The sequence below is a fragment of the Sycon ciliatum genome, chromosome 8 (genome assembly GCF_964019385.1).
Source record: "Sycon ciliatum chromosome 8, ocSycCili1.1, whole genome shotgun sequence".
NCBI lineage: Eukaryota > Metazoa > Porifera > Calcarea > Leucosolenida > Sycettidae > Sycon > Sycon ciliatum.
In genome coordinates, this window is record NC_088650.1 from 32,861,696 (window position 1) to 32,876,644 (window position 14,949).

Below are 14,949 nucleotides of genomic sequence, written 5' to 3' on the forward strand. Positions count from 1 at the left end.
GACTGAGGGGGTGGGTGGGTGGGTGAGGAAAAATTTGAAGCTACTACGGATTGGAAAAAACATTCGATAATTGCGGACGACCCCTTAGAGCCTAAATTATTTCAGGAGACGCATGAAATTCACAAACTCACATTTTCATCTGACTGTAATTTCGATATCCTTTGGAGTATTCCAACAATCTCGGGCTCTATGGAAAGCTCTCTCCAAGACGAACACAGCCATACCCAGTTCTCAATTGATAGAATCGTAGGAGTAACGCCGCAGCGCGATCTGAGCGCTCCAATGCCAGACCTGCGAGCGCGGTCCTAAATTCTCAGCCATTTCAACAATATCGATCGCAGAACGGTCAATTTTTTGCAGGAGAGAGCTTCAAAATGCAGCTTGAAAATGACGTATGCCAGTCGTGCACGCGTCGCCAGTGAGTCAGGGAAAATCCCTTGCTGGCGTTTCAAATTTTGCGCCGCGCGAGCCGACTCGCCCACGCGAATTTCGTTCGAGTGTCGTAACTCTGCGCCATGACCTCGGATCGTCTTCGGGTTTTTTGGAGCCGACAGCTGAGGCTTTTCTGATACGAATAGACCTTTCGTTTGTTGAATTCGAACAAGGATTGACTGAATGACGAAAGTTTGAAGTCACCTCAGCATGCACTGTACAGTCTGGCGGATATATCCGCCCTATAGGCGTTATAGGGTTAACTTAAAAGAAGAATATGGCAAGTCAAGGGTAGAAAACTGGGTGTGTGAGGTAGAGCGATTGGCGGTGATTGCGTGGACACAGCCTCAGGCGGCATATTCTGCCTTTACCTCGGGATTACGGGGGAAATGGACTTTCCTTTGTCGCTTGAGAATGCCATACGCAACAATTTTATCCCAGAGCTACATTGTAGCCTTCCGTGCGTTCCCAGGCAATGTTTTACGTAGCGTATTTGAGCTTCCTTGCCGCCTGGGTGGATTGGGCCTCATCAATCCAAGGACCTTGAGCGCACAGTTTGTTTCTTCCACCTGCATCACAGAGTCGCTCACCAACAGGATTTTGGCTGGAAAATGACCGTCGGAAGTGCCTTGACTTTATTCAGTAAGGCTAAGGCTGACGTCAGGGCGGCGACACGTCGGGCACAAATTGCTGGGATGGAGGCGGTGATGAGCAATTCCTCCGAGGCCCTGCGCAACAGCATTGAAGTTGCGCGTGAGAAGAGATCGTCGAGCTGGCTAACGTGTCTCCCATTGAGGAAGTATGCGGCTTTAGTCTCAGCAAGCAGGAGTTTTAGGATGGGTTGTGCCTCCGGTGTGGGTGGACACCTGCAAGGCTTCCATCCCATTGCTCCTGTCGCCATGAAGCCAATGTGACGCACTCGCTTTCCTGTCCGCATGGATGTTTCCCGTCGATAAGACATAACGCTATCCGGGACACAACTACCCAGTTGTTTGATCAGGTGTGCTCCAATGTCTCCATTGAACCTGTGTTGTAGCCGCTGACTGGCTAGCAGCTGAGGTATTATTATTATTTTATTTTTATTTTTATTATTATTATTCCACAATCACGATGACATAGTGCCAATAAGCATGTGATGCGGGCGATTTTAACCAGCCATGGTGGGGACAACTGAGAAAAAGAAGGAGAAAAAAAGAGAAAACAAAACAAAACAAGTACTATAGGAACCTGGAGAGAGCAGTATGAAGATTAGGCTAGCAATGGAAAACAACGAACTCAATTCAATTCGACTTAGGCGCGGGCAGAATGGAACAAAATGCAGCGAAGGTGTCACGAGACTTTACCTCCTGCGGAAGCCGAGACCAATGAGAATAGGACTTGAACAGAGGGGATTTTAAAAGGATCGATGATCTGGCAAGTGGGAAATGGAGAGAACATCTAGTACGCGAGCTATTATTGAACCAGCTTAAATGCGCAAGTGCATGAGGAGGAGCAAGTTGAAGCTTAATACGGTGAATGGATTTGCATGCCGAGTGGGGAAAGCGTTCTGAGAGAGGGGAAGAGGAAGCCAAAATGTATAGCGTCTGAGAGGAGGTCAGAGGGGGCATGCGAAATATTAATCGAAGTAATTTACGGTGGGTGACTTCTAACCGATGCATAAGAGCGGAGGATAGACCGGAGGACCAAACGAGAGAGCAGTAATCAAACAAAGGAAGAACATAAGAGTGATAAATTTGTATTCGACAACCATGGTGTAGATGGGAGATGTGAGGAGAAATGCAGCCTATCGCGCAGCAAACTCGCTTTTCAATATAGGTTACGTGCGAATCCCAGGACAAGTGTTCATCAAGAAATATACCAAGGTGTTTGTGATTTTTAACGATGTTGATAGCAATGGGATCATCAGGGAAAGTAAAAAGCCGAGTCGTAAAGAGGGTGAGGTCACTGGAGGGTCGTGGGGGGATACAAAGGATTGCCGTTTTCGACACATTGGGGCGGAGTTTCCACTTCGACATCCAGCGCACAACTTGATTAATGTGATACTGTAGCGAGTCGCAGGCTTGTAATAATCCTGGCTCGGTTATATGGAGCGCTGTATCGTCCGCGTAGAGTGAGGTATGATCCAAACCTGCCAAATCATTAACGTATACGATGAACAATAGAGGCCCCAAGATAGAGCCCTGGGGCACTCCAGAGGGGACTGTTAGAGGGGCGGACAGGGCATGTCCAATTCGGACACTCTGTCGACGTTCAGTGAGATAGCTGGTGAGCCACTGCAGACACGTCCCGGCCACGCCAAACGCTGATAACTTATGGAGGAGACCCCTTGTCCAGACAGTGTCAAATGCTTTCCTCAGGTCAAAAAAACATAGGAGGCTAAATTGCTTCTGATCCTTGCATTCATAGACCTTCTGCACAAGCCTCAGCAACTGCCAGGCGGTCGAATCGCCTCGCCGAAATCCAGACTGTGACGGATCAAGGACCGGGTTCACATGTTGGTATAAGTGGCCAAATGTCACACGTTCACAGACCTTTGAAATAGTGGAAAGGAGTGAAATCGGCCGATAATTGGATGCAGACAGTTTACTGCCTTTATTCTTGTAAATAGGCACAACCACAGCTGCCTTCCAGACATCAGGGAAGATTCCGGTGGCGAAGGACTGGTTGAAAACTAGGCTGAGAGGGATAGCTATACTAGGAGACAGGGCTTTTAGGAATTCATGGGATATGCCATCTGCACCTGCCGCCTTCTTGGGCTTTAGGCGACGGATGTGTTGGGCAATGGCGGTGGGAGTAGTGCTAAAAGAGGGTAGTGCTGGGAGCCCGTGGTATGGAATACCAGGAAGAGACCATGCAGGATCATCCGGTGTTCCAAAGCTGATGAATTGGCGATTCAGAGCATTGGCAATCTGGGTAGGGTCGTTGTGTACTGTGTTATTTTCATGGAGTTCAGTGATGATAGGGTTTCCAACAGGGGTCGGCGAACGAAGCTGCTTAACAAACTTGAACAAACTAGGGGTGGATGCAATAATGGATGAGGGGTTAGTGATAATGGAGGACACATACTGGCGGTGAGCCTCTCTAGATAGGATTCGTGCTCTGTTACGTTCGCACTTGTAATGCTCGTGATTGCTAGGGGTAGGATACTTGCGATACAAGCTGTACGAGTCTCGCTTCCTCTTCAGCTGAGCTTTAACAGCACGTGTCAGCCACGGGGGACTTGGTGGACATCGTCTAGGGGCTGAAGAGCGCGAGCGGGTGGGTAGGAAAGCAGAGCATAGACCATGAAGGATGTCATAAAATGCTGGAGCAGTACGGTTTGGATCTCCAAGCTTCAACTGGAGAGCAGCATGCCAGTTCACATTAGCAATGGATTCATTTAGAGCAACTAGGTGAGTGGGAAGAATGGAGGAGATGTCAAACTGACTGAAGTCAGGTATCTGGAAGGAATGGGAGGGCAGTGTAGTGTTGGGTGCAGGTGGTGATGCGGTACATGTCGGGATGCACAAACGGCCGAGAACAATTGAGTGGTCCGACTGACCGAGAGGGGCTGAGGGGCGCGGATCGCAGATGCTGGCTGCAGTGTCAGTGATCATCAGGTCCAGAGCAGCCTCATTGCCTTTGTGGGAGCGGTGGGTCGAGAATGTGACGTGTTGCTGCAAGGAAAACATGTCAAGAAGACATGAAAGGTGGTGGCCTGCAGTGTCTGTTGTTGTTCCATACCAGGTGGAACATTTAGCATTGAAATCTCCCATGATGAGGACTGGCGAGCCAGGGGTCCGTATTTTAGTCAAGCAGCTTTGAAATGAGGCGTAAAAGTTATCTATCACCGACGGGTCGGTAGACGGTGGGCGGTAGACAGCCGCAATTTGGATGGGCTGCTGGCGCGTGGGGCAAGCAGAGGTTCCAGTGGATGGCGATATCTCTACCCAGGTAGCTTCGAATTGCGGAAGATGTAGGTCTGTACGGTGGGTAATAGGACCAAATGCACTTGATTTGACTAAGATAGCAACACCGCCATAGGCCAGGAAGTCGTTGGTGTTAATTTTATTCTCGGAGGTGGGTCGATCCCTTCGAAAACATTCATAGCCTGGGAAGGAGAGGGAAATTTGTGGACACAACCAGGTTTCAGTTATGCAAACAACAAGGGGACGGCTGGTCGTGAGAAAGTCAGATAGCTCAGCAGATTTGTTTCTAAGGGAACGTGCATTGATGCAAGCTACGGGAAAGGAGGCTAGGGGCGTTGAAGGATAGAAGGGTGTTGCGTTAGGGTCAAGTTGAGGTGTTGGTTTACTCATTGTTCAGATTCAGTCTGGTCAGTGTGGAACCTCCATTTCCGGATACTAATTTTGTCAGGCCAGAAGTCAGGCCCTTGGATCTTGTCTACACAGTTCTCTCCCACAACCAGGTGGGCATAAGCTGTACCAAAGTACCGTGATTCTGAGATTGAGCAGTGAAAAACTTCAACATCTTTCTTTTTACACCACAGTTCAATTGAGGCAGCATCGCATCCAAGGTCTACATTGCCAAGGTAGAAAGCCGTGCGCTTCACCCGCTCCACGCCCTGAAGGTCAGTGCGTTTGGTACGGGCTGGCTCTTTTGTGAACTGGCTTGTGATAGTGCGTTTCAGTGGACTACTGGTAGTGTTGGTGTCGGCTTGTGCAGGGCGGCGGCGGTGTGGGTTTTGCCACCCATTGTCGCTTGTGCTTGTATCTTGCGTTTGAGGTTGTACATGTACTGCTATGAGTAATGTAGAGAATCATGCATGACTGGATGTGCCTGTCACTAGTGTCAGTGGTTTGTGGGGCAGTCGATTTGAGCCAACCCTTCTTGATGTTCGGCTGTTCAACCCATATTATTATTATTACTTGCATGTACGCGTTGGAGTCAACCATGCAAGCATGATCCACAACTTCGCTTATGCTGAACATGATAAACATGACTATGACATGGGAAAAAATGAGCTAGAACGATGATAATAATATTTATGATACTTATATATACAATGTAGCTCATGGGTATTGGAGATATGTCATTAATTTTATGAATATGTCTATAAGAAATGGTTTGCTCCCCACACCGGAGCTCGCGCTATTCCGCCGACTTTACTTGACACTTGACTGACTCACGACTGCCATCCAGAGCACACGAGAAGTCCATCGAACCTTCGACTCGGCAAACCTGCAAGAAAGCACCACTCCCTGCTCAATACACAGTGTTTCGGGGAATTCACCCCTCATCAGTTGAGCTTGAGTAGGCTGAAGAAGATTGTGCCTGAAGAGCACCACTTATATAGTGCTCTCCAGGCACAAACATCACCAGGGATTCAAACTTACAGAGACGCTCCGTTTCCAGCGGCGGAATAGCGCGGCGGAATAGCGCGAGCTCCGGTGTGGGGAGCAAACCATTTCTTACAAATCATCGCCGAAGTCGCAACCACTACTTCGTAATATGTCTATAATTATGAATATTGCAGCCTGAGTGATAATGATAGTGCTATTTCCTGAGTTTGACTGTTTCAGGATCTGTAGGGATATCACAATGCACAGACCCTCATGCATAGATCTCGCCATGCTGGTCTGTCATGGGCAATGGCTCCCAGGCTCTGCAGAGCGTCTACTAATACTATTGAACAATCCAGCATTAGCCGTGGCGCAGATCTCCCACCATAAAAACTACAGCCGCGAACCACGTAGTGGAAAGCTACACAAGATGGCCAACCCATTTTCACATGTACAGACAATAGACCGATCCCCTTATTATTGTCTGGGTTCGAGCAAGGGGGCAACTCCGCAGTCGCGTGGGATCCTGCTGCACACACGCGACCAACCTCACCTCGGCTTTGCGTGACTTCTCGCATGCGAAGTGCAGAGCACGCGAAATCTACACGCAGTGCAAGCCTGTCTACAAAAAATGTCACAAGGACTTTTGATTTGAGCTGTTTTGTTTTTGTTTAGACGTCTTCCTTTTTACGACTTCAGGATGCCTTCTCAGGATCATTGCTGCGTTCCTCACTGTCAGAACAGGAGGACGAAGCAAGCAAGTCATTTCACTCCTTTCGTCGTGTGGAGCCACAGCGGCCTGGAGCAAGCGGATCCAGGCTATTCCCCGTGAGGAAGGACGTAGTTTTATGGTCACTCTGAATATTGGAGATGCAGCGATCATTTCGATCCCGAAGTCGAAATCGTTTTGCCCAGCTCTACAAGGGCAGGATGAGTCCAGGAAACCAAACACCTGTCCTACGGTACCGGGTTTGCTTTTCGCAAGAGAGTGGAGTCTGGACGCTTTGCTCCCTATGCTCGCAAAGAGTATTTGCTGAGCCTAGTGCAGTTCGGTCATGGAAGTGCAGCGTCTGTATCACGAGCTCCGCATGCTCGCAAACCAGTATTTTGCTGAGAGGCAACGGCATTTTGAGTTGGAAAGGAACCTGGCTTAGTGCAGTTTGGTCCTGTAATGGAAGTGCAGCATCTGCATCAGGAGTTGGCAGCAAGTAGAGCTCGTGTACAGAGTCTCGTGGAGCAGTTGGACGATGGGGTGAAGAAAGCCGAAAAACAGCTTACGTACAATAACATAAAGAAAGACTCTGAGCCGCGCCAGTTTCTGACTGGTTTGCCTTCAGGTGTTTGGACCGCTCTGTGGGACTTCTTTGAGCCTAGCCGAGAAAATGTACTGCGCCGAGCCAGATCTGGGAAGACGGAAGCTGAGGGACGGCGGATACAGTTGGAGGTGGCCGTAAATCGCCAATGAGCATGTAATGGAGGATCAGCTGCTATTGGCATTGATGTGTCTAAGCCTGGGCCGAATGGGACAGAAGCTGTCATGCGTGGCACAAGTTAATCATCCGTTTCACGGTATATACTATATAGCTAGCTGAGCTGGAAAGACGTCTTGTTCCTCCGTTTGGGCATGATCCCCATTTGGGCGAGCTGGCGAGACGTTCAGTCATCAATGCCATGCAAGACATTCTGCATTGTGGATGAAACAGTTCTATTTTGCCATGCACTTAGGGTTCTCGCACCGGCACAAAAAGACCCAACAGATCCTTGCGCTCTTATTTTCTCCCATGGTAACATTGCTGATCACAACACCCGGTAGCCAGTCGCAGATGCAACCAAATCAACCAGGTTCTCTTACTCTTTTTTTCCAATACTGAAACCAAAGGTATACCAATATTTGCATCGAATGCAGTGATGATTTCAATACTGTCCACTAGTACAACGCATTACCAGACTGGCATATAATCATGATAATATTATCCATTTCGCAGTCACTGTCATTGCTTTCTTAGATCTTCAATCATCAATATCGGACCATAAACCGTCTATCATCTTCTATTAGAGAGGTTCTGCTATACGTGAAACGTAGAGAAATCACGTAGAGAGCAGGTGTCTGGGTTAGAGTCTACGGCTTCGCGTGTTTTGGCTCCAGATTTCTACGCGGAGATGAGGTTCTCTACGTTGTGGCACACGCAGAGAAAATTCGTACGGATTTGCTGGGTATCGATCAACTGCATGCAGAAAACTGCCAAATATGGAAGGGGAAATTCCCAGTACACATTCCACGTGACTTCTCTAGGTGAAACGTAGAGCAGAACAGCATTTCTTTACGTTACGGGAACGCGAAGAAAGTTCGCGTGATTCTTTGCGTCGCGTTCCCAACACGTAGAGCAGAACCTCCCTACTATATCATCATTAGTATCCTGCTACTATCCTCCTCTAACGATGAGCTCGAAGAAAAGAAACAGCGGTCTAGAGGCGTAAACAATATCTGTCAACGGAAGTGTCCTTGCTGTGCTGGTGTGTTTATGCTTCGTGCATTAGTTCGGCCAAGAGCGCATGGTGGTGGCGGGTTGAGGATGTTAAATATACTAGAAAATAGTTCACTCTGAACGTGCAGGGGGTATATTCATAGGTTCGAAAGAACCGCACACACACTTTGCTGCGGACAGCGGCAAGCTTTGGCCCTCGTGCTTCGAAGAGGGAGCAATCCACTGCGCTACGCTTGCGATTAACAGCAAGCTTCGACTTTTCGAAGGTACGACTCATCATTGGCTCTGGGGTAATGTTCCTGGAACAAATGCCCCATAGCAAACTGAGGGCCAGGGAGCACGCAATCTGCCTTCCTGGGCGAGAAGTGTTCCAGCACAAGAAGCAGCACGAATACATGCTGACAAAGACCACCAGCCGGCACACAGCACACTGTTCTTCAAACACCATCCACTCCGTCCATGTGTTTGCACTGTCCTCCTCTAGCTCTTCACGCTCAACAAATAACACGCACTGCTCATCGTTTTTTATGCTTCCTCTGGGTTGGCTAGCCCTTCGACTTGACAAAACAGCGATCACCACTGCACTGCTATCGTCACCTCATAGCAGTCGCTTCCACCAGTGGCTTTTCCTGTCTTTGCAAGGTGTCCAAGGATGGCTGCTGTTGTCACTACAGGCAAATCAGAAGTACTTTAGTGGCTGATGTCCAACCAGATCGTTGGAAAATCGATTTTTCCACTTCAGGGCTGCTGATCGCGACTTGGTGACTTGGCAGCACCACGGTTACCTTCATAGAAGATGGCTCTGGAGAGGAATAGACAGACCAGAAAAAGGTTACTATTATCTTCAGCACCGATCGCAAGGAGAAAGAAATATGGTCTGCTGTAGCCTAGGCACAAAATAAATCTCACAACACGATTCGCGATTCGAATATTTCAACAACAAAAAAACTCACCTCTGGAGTAACTCCTGTTTGTGGCCCGAGATCGTTCCCTCCCGCGCCTTGAAAAAATCCTGCAGCGGCATCACAGTCCATGTCTCTCTCGGAGACTCTGCTCCTACCAGCAGGAGGTTTAGCACCGCTCGAAGCCATCGCAAACTACTTGAACTAAGCAGAAGACATTCCAAAACAAACCTGAAACACACTGTCAAAGATGCTGTCACGTTCAAAAACTAGCTCGATCGCGAGTGAGGTTGCCCCAGTGCTCGAACCCAGTATAATAAGGGATCGGTCTATTTGCAAAAACCAGGGAGTCGTAAAAGCCCGGGAGAGGACACGGCACACATTCCCAGAAAACATCTTTGGCTCGCGCTGCCGGGGGAACGCTGCCAGGGAACGGTGTTGCGAGGCCAGGAAATTCGAAAATTGTGATGTCTTCTTGAAATACTAATTGGGACATTCTCCGATTTCTCTTAGAGCACGGAGACGATTGCTCCGTCGAGTCTTCTGATCTCTATTTTCATCCTCAATTCTTCCAGCTGCCTCACTCATTCTCTCTCAGTTTATCGAAGCTAATTTATTCTGAGGCGATGGAAATGCAAGATAAATCCCTAAGGCCCAAACAAATAATGACCTTGTTTCCGGTCGCCCGACCGGGCCACTTTTTCCCAAATTCTGAAACTTTTTTTTGGTGCCAAATGTATACAAACGGTGGCAATGCCATGTAAGCAAGTGCACTCAACGAGTCATAACTCAGTCAAATCTCAACCGAATTCCACAATCAAAACACCTACTAGGTAGCAAAGATTCTCAGCTGTCGGCTCGAAAACCTCCGGGGTCGATACGAGCTAGAATAACGGAGCTGGAAGGACTCGAACTGTTTGCTTGATTTCTCAGGATGTACGAAAACAGGAATACACCACATGCTGTACAAGAACAGTGAGTCAGTACGCAGTCAACCTACTTTGACATTGATCCTTGCCGTGATATATGTACAATGTACATGTGTAGGTGCTCTTGTCCATCAATACCACAACAATTGAGGAACCAAAATAAAATATCCAAAAAAAGTTTCATTCCGGCCGACCGAGTCTCCTTTTCGAGGGGTTGCCGACCGGAAACAAGCCTATTTTTTGTTTTGGCCTAATTGTACTTCAATTTTATTTGAGTTGGGGTGAACGAAATGAGATTTGTGGAAAATGACGCCACTTCCCGTGTTAGCCGCGGGTCGTATCATACAGCCCATATTCCATTGCAGGTGATGGGCGAACGTTCGTGTTGAGATCCGCTGAGCTTCCTCGTACTCGTGGAGTTGAATTTGTGGCAGAAATTGCACTGAATTGCAGTCAAATGGTTGTGAATGAAACGAGATTTGTGGAAAATGACGCCACTTCCCGTTTTAGCCGCTGGTCGTATCATACAGCCCATATTCCATTGCAGGTGATGGGCGAACGTTCGTGTTGAGATCCGCTGAGCTTCCTCGTACTCGTGGAGTTGAATTTGTGGCAGAAATTGCACTGAAATTGCAGCCAAATGGTTGTGAATGAAACGAGATTTGTGGAAAATGAAGCCACTTCCCATGTTAGCCGCTGGTCGTATGATACAGCCCATATTCCATTGCAGGTGATGGGCGAAAGTTCTTGTGGAGATCCGCTGAGCTTCCTCGTACTCGTGGAGTTATGAATTTGTGTCAGAAATTGCACTGAAATTGCAGTCGAGTGGACTTCTGTGCGTGTGTTGTGAGTGAATCGCAACGGGTCCCTTCCTTCAGCATCGTCAAAACGCAACATAGAGCATTATTACGCACTCGTTCCATGATTCATGATAATTGCCTGGATTCTTTTAAAAACAATCAATGTGTGTTCCCTATCTATCTACATTGTACATGGTTGCAGGTCGTTATTTATAAATCTTGATAATTTCAACACTTTTCTACTCGTATACTGAGTACGCGGTGACTTTAGCCGTTTAGGAAACGGAAGGCTCAGCCTCCAGGTTGGCCAGAAAGGTTCTTAGTGAATCTAACCGAAGTCTTGGCGAGTGTACAAAAGGTAAACCTATCATTTGTACTTCATAACGGAATTGTGCACAAAAATGCGCACACACGCACGCACGCGCGCACACACACACAAACACTGTACAAACACACACAAAAGTACAAGCACATGTGCACATACACACGCCTCCCTCCCCCCCCCCCCCCCCCCACACACACACTCAACTCCCCACCCCCTGTACCATGTGTACTGTACTACTGAGTCTGGCAGACACACACTCATGTTTATGCTTCGCCACCAGTTTCGGATCAACAACGAGTTGTAAAATATTGGTATTTTAGGACTCCCTGCCCTGAAGACGAGCACCGCGCCGTGGATCGAGCAGATCCGGCCGCGCCGCCTAGCGTGCTTCACTTTCTGGCCGAGGCAAACATCGTCCGCGTGCGCGCATCCCGTGTCCTCTCCCGGGCTTTTACGACTCCCTGGCAAAAACGTTCCGAACATTCAGGGAGAAGACATTACTTGCATGACACATTGGCAGAACGAACAAGGCAGACTCGAACATTCCAAGATTCTGCAGCCGTTGCGTTTCAGGTGTTGGGTGGCAGCTCCGTTACTGAGGCCGTATACAAGTCGTCGAGCTCGGCTAGCCGCCGCCAACTAGTCAGCGCAACCTCGGCCACGCGCTCGCATTAGCTCCATGCCCGCGTTGACGGAGCTCCGGGTGACCAACAAGCCGAACAGCTGCAAGTCGCGACTCCACAATGACACTGGCCGTCCGCGTGCTCTAACACTCCGCTCCACTCGTACTCCCTCTTTAGCCGTTTCGCTGCTCGTCAAGCCCTGCAGGTAACTTGATTTCTTGAAGGGTACAGACGTCTATGCCGTAGAAAGAGAGGTACCGACACAAGGAGTTCCTCTTGACGGCCGACATGAGGCCCCGCACATCGAAAATTCCGACAGCAAATTTTTCTTTTCCTCCGTAAAGCGTTCGTTCATCAGCTCGTACCATTGATTCCCGTCGGGTAATCTTGCAGTTTAGGGTCCCAAATTATTTCGCACTTTCCCAGTGTTCAGTGTACTGTCACACGCGTTTTCAGTGTACTTTCACATCTGAACTTTATTTTCATGAAAACCGAGGACAGATCAGACTGGGTACTGCTGGTGAACACTGCGGAGCAGGGAGCCGAACGTGTTGTCTTCCGCGCGAACTCTCTGTCTCCACACGAACTCGCAGAAGTACGTCGGGAACAACTCTCGCGAGGTGCCGAAGTTGCGCTTCAGCTGGCGCTTGGCCCGCATCCACATGTTTTCCACGTTGTTGGTGTGGATCGTTCGGTCGTCCGGATCCACAAAGTTGTCGTCGTGGACGACGACATCGTGCTGGTATACGCCACCGTCGATGTTCCTGATCTGCGCGTATGCGGCCCAGCCGTCAGAGATGATGCGTGAGCCAGGCAGAATCCACAGGAAACAAAACTTTGACAAAGGAAACAAAACGGTTCACACGAGAAAAGAAGAAGCATAGTGAAAGCACACTGAAAACGCGTGTGACAGTACACTGAACACTGGGAAAGTGCGAAATAATTTGGGACCCTAAACTGCATGATTACCCCCCGTCGCATCGTCCCGTCACTAATGTCCAATGAAAACTGCTCCCCAGTTGCGCGAGGAGACTACATTTCCTCCGGTGAGCGAGGAAGAAGAGCCAAACCCATATGCTCGCTCAAATCGATCTGCACCACGTGCCACTGTGTACCGACGCCACGAGAAGGCTAAACGACGGCATTATGAGGAACGTGTCAGGAACTTGGAGCAGGTATTGTTCGTTCCAGTGGTGATGTCGGCAAGTGGAGGGATGGGGAAGGCGGCATCGCCATTGTACGCAAGGGTGGCCGCTCTTCTGGCAGCAAAGAACTCCGAGCAGTATTGTCACGTCATTAAGGTGGCTCACACCCTCTGCGCGCGCATCGTTTGAAAAGTGTAGATTTTCAGTAAATTTTTCGGTAGCGATGATTTTTGTGCGATCAATCGTTGCAGGAAACGTCTTCTCGCTTTTCTGCAATTCTGGCGACCTAGCTAGAACCTGCTGCTAGTGTCCCTCTTCACTCGTTCTTTCTATGAAAGGGGAAGGCAGCACTCGCAGAAGATTTTCCAAGAATGCAATGTCGACTGGTGCTCGTACTATAAGAAGGGAGAAATCAAAGTCCGCTCTTGAATCACGCCTGAGTCTTAGAAAATTATTTCAGAATACGCTTGTGTAGATTTCCTGCCAGTGCCACTGACATTTCGCGACCTTCAAATATAACTTGCTCGATCATCTCCCGCACTGACTGGTAAATTCGTCGGGTAGCTGTGGATGGATCGATTCAGGGAGGTCGAAGGTAAATACATCGAAGCACTTCAAACACGTTTCAAGACGCACTTCAAATTTTGTAATTGTGTCTTGAAAATTGTTTACAACAATTCGTACTTCAATACGCTGTTGAATTGTATCCTCTGCTTGGGAGTCTCGACTGTTTTATTGCTGCATGGCTTTCCTCAACACCGTTCACTGTACATGTATCGCGGAACGCAGACTGGATGGCATTGGAGGTGAATTTGATAATTTGTGACTGTGTCATCAACCAAGTGAGGACATCAAATATCAACAGGGACGTTCCGAAAATCACAAACACTGCGAAATAGGTATGAAATGGTCTTACACACTGGTGGGTATTCCACATTCATTGTGTCATATCTTTAGACTGTTCGAAAGTTTGCCGTGCTGTGCAACTTTCACAGACTAATCCGATAATTGGCATGTGGCCCTATCGGCACACACTCATGCGTATGCCGCTGAGTCTATCTATATGTGCACGCATATGTGTGTATACTTACACAATTTTATTACGTATGCAAAATTAGGCAATCTACATGTACATATGTGTGTGCACTCCCTCCTATGACATAGAACGACAGTGCAGGCTATGTAGAGTCGCACGAATGTGTGTTACCCGGGTGAGTATATGCATGCGCACTCGCGCGGGCGTTTTGTGTGCGCGCCTGGCATGGCATAACGCCGTTCAATATGACTAGTGTTGAACCGTGGTAATTTGCCCCACCCCTTCTTTTTTCTATTGGCGTTGGATATGCAACTAATGACATAAACTCGGTTGTTGAAAACGAGTGCCATGCACCACAATGGATTGACAATAATATAATACAAGTAGCGCTGTAAAAGCGCTGGTAATACTCATGTTGCAGCCATGGCAGTTGTGATTAGCTTTCCAAGTCAAGCCTGCTGCAGAAATTATTGCACTCTGACCAGCTGGAGTGGCCCAGGACTGCAGGTTGTGGAGAACAGGAGTGATGCTTGTATATACGCTTGTACATGTATTTACATGATGGACTTCGAAGTAACGCTAGGTGTATTACTTGTATGTTCTTCTGCCTGTGCACGTGTACATGTGCTGGTCAGTGTGGAACCGCCATCCATATCAGATCATACAGCTCAGCTGCTATCAGTCTCAACAGCTTATATCTGGCAAATAGGGTTTTAGCGACTCAATTTTGCTTACTGTGTTCAACAGAGTGGCATTGCACACAGCTACTTTATGTAATAGTAGCATCTTGGAAATTTTATATTTTTGGTAGTTAGCTTCAGTAGAAACTTCTCCAGTGTGGCTCTTAGCTTCATTACCTTGGAGACTAAGCATTCAAGTAATGCACGAAGAACAGTGGCTAGATGCGAAGTGAAAAGCCATTGGACCGTACCCAATGGAATACGCATTTAGTATAGCAGTATTGCTTGCTATGTTGGCAGCAAACACTG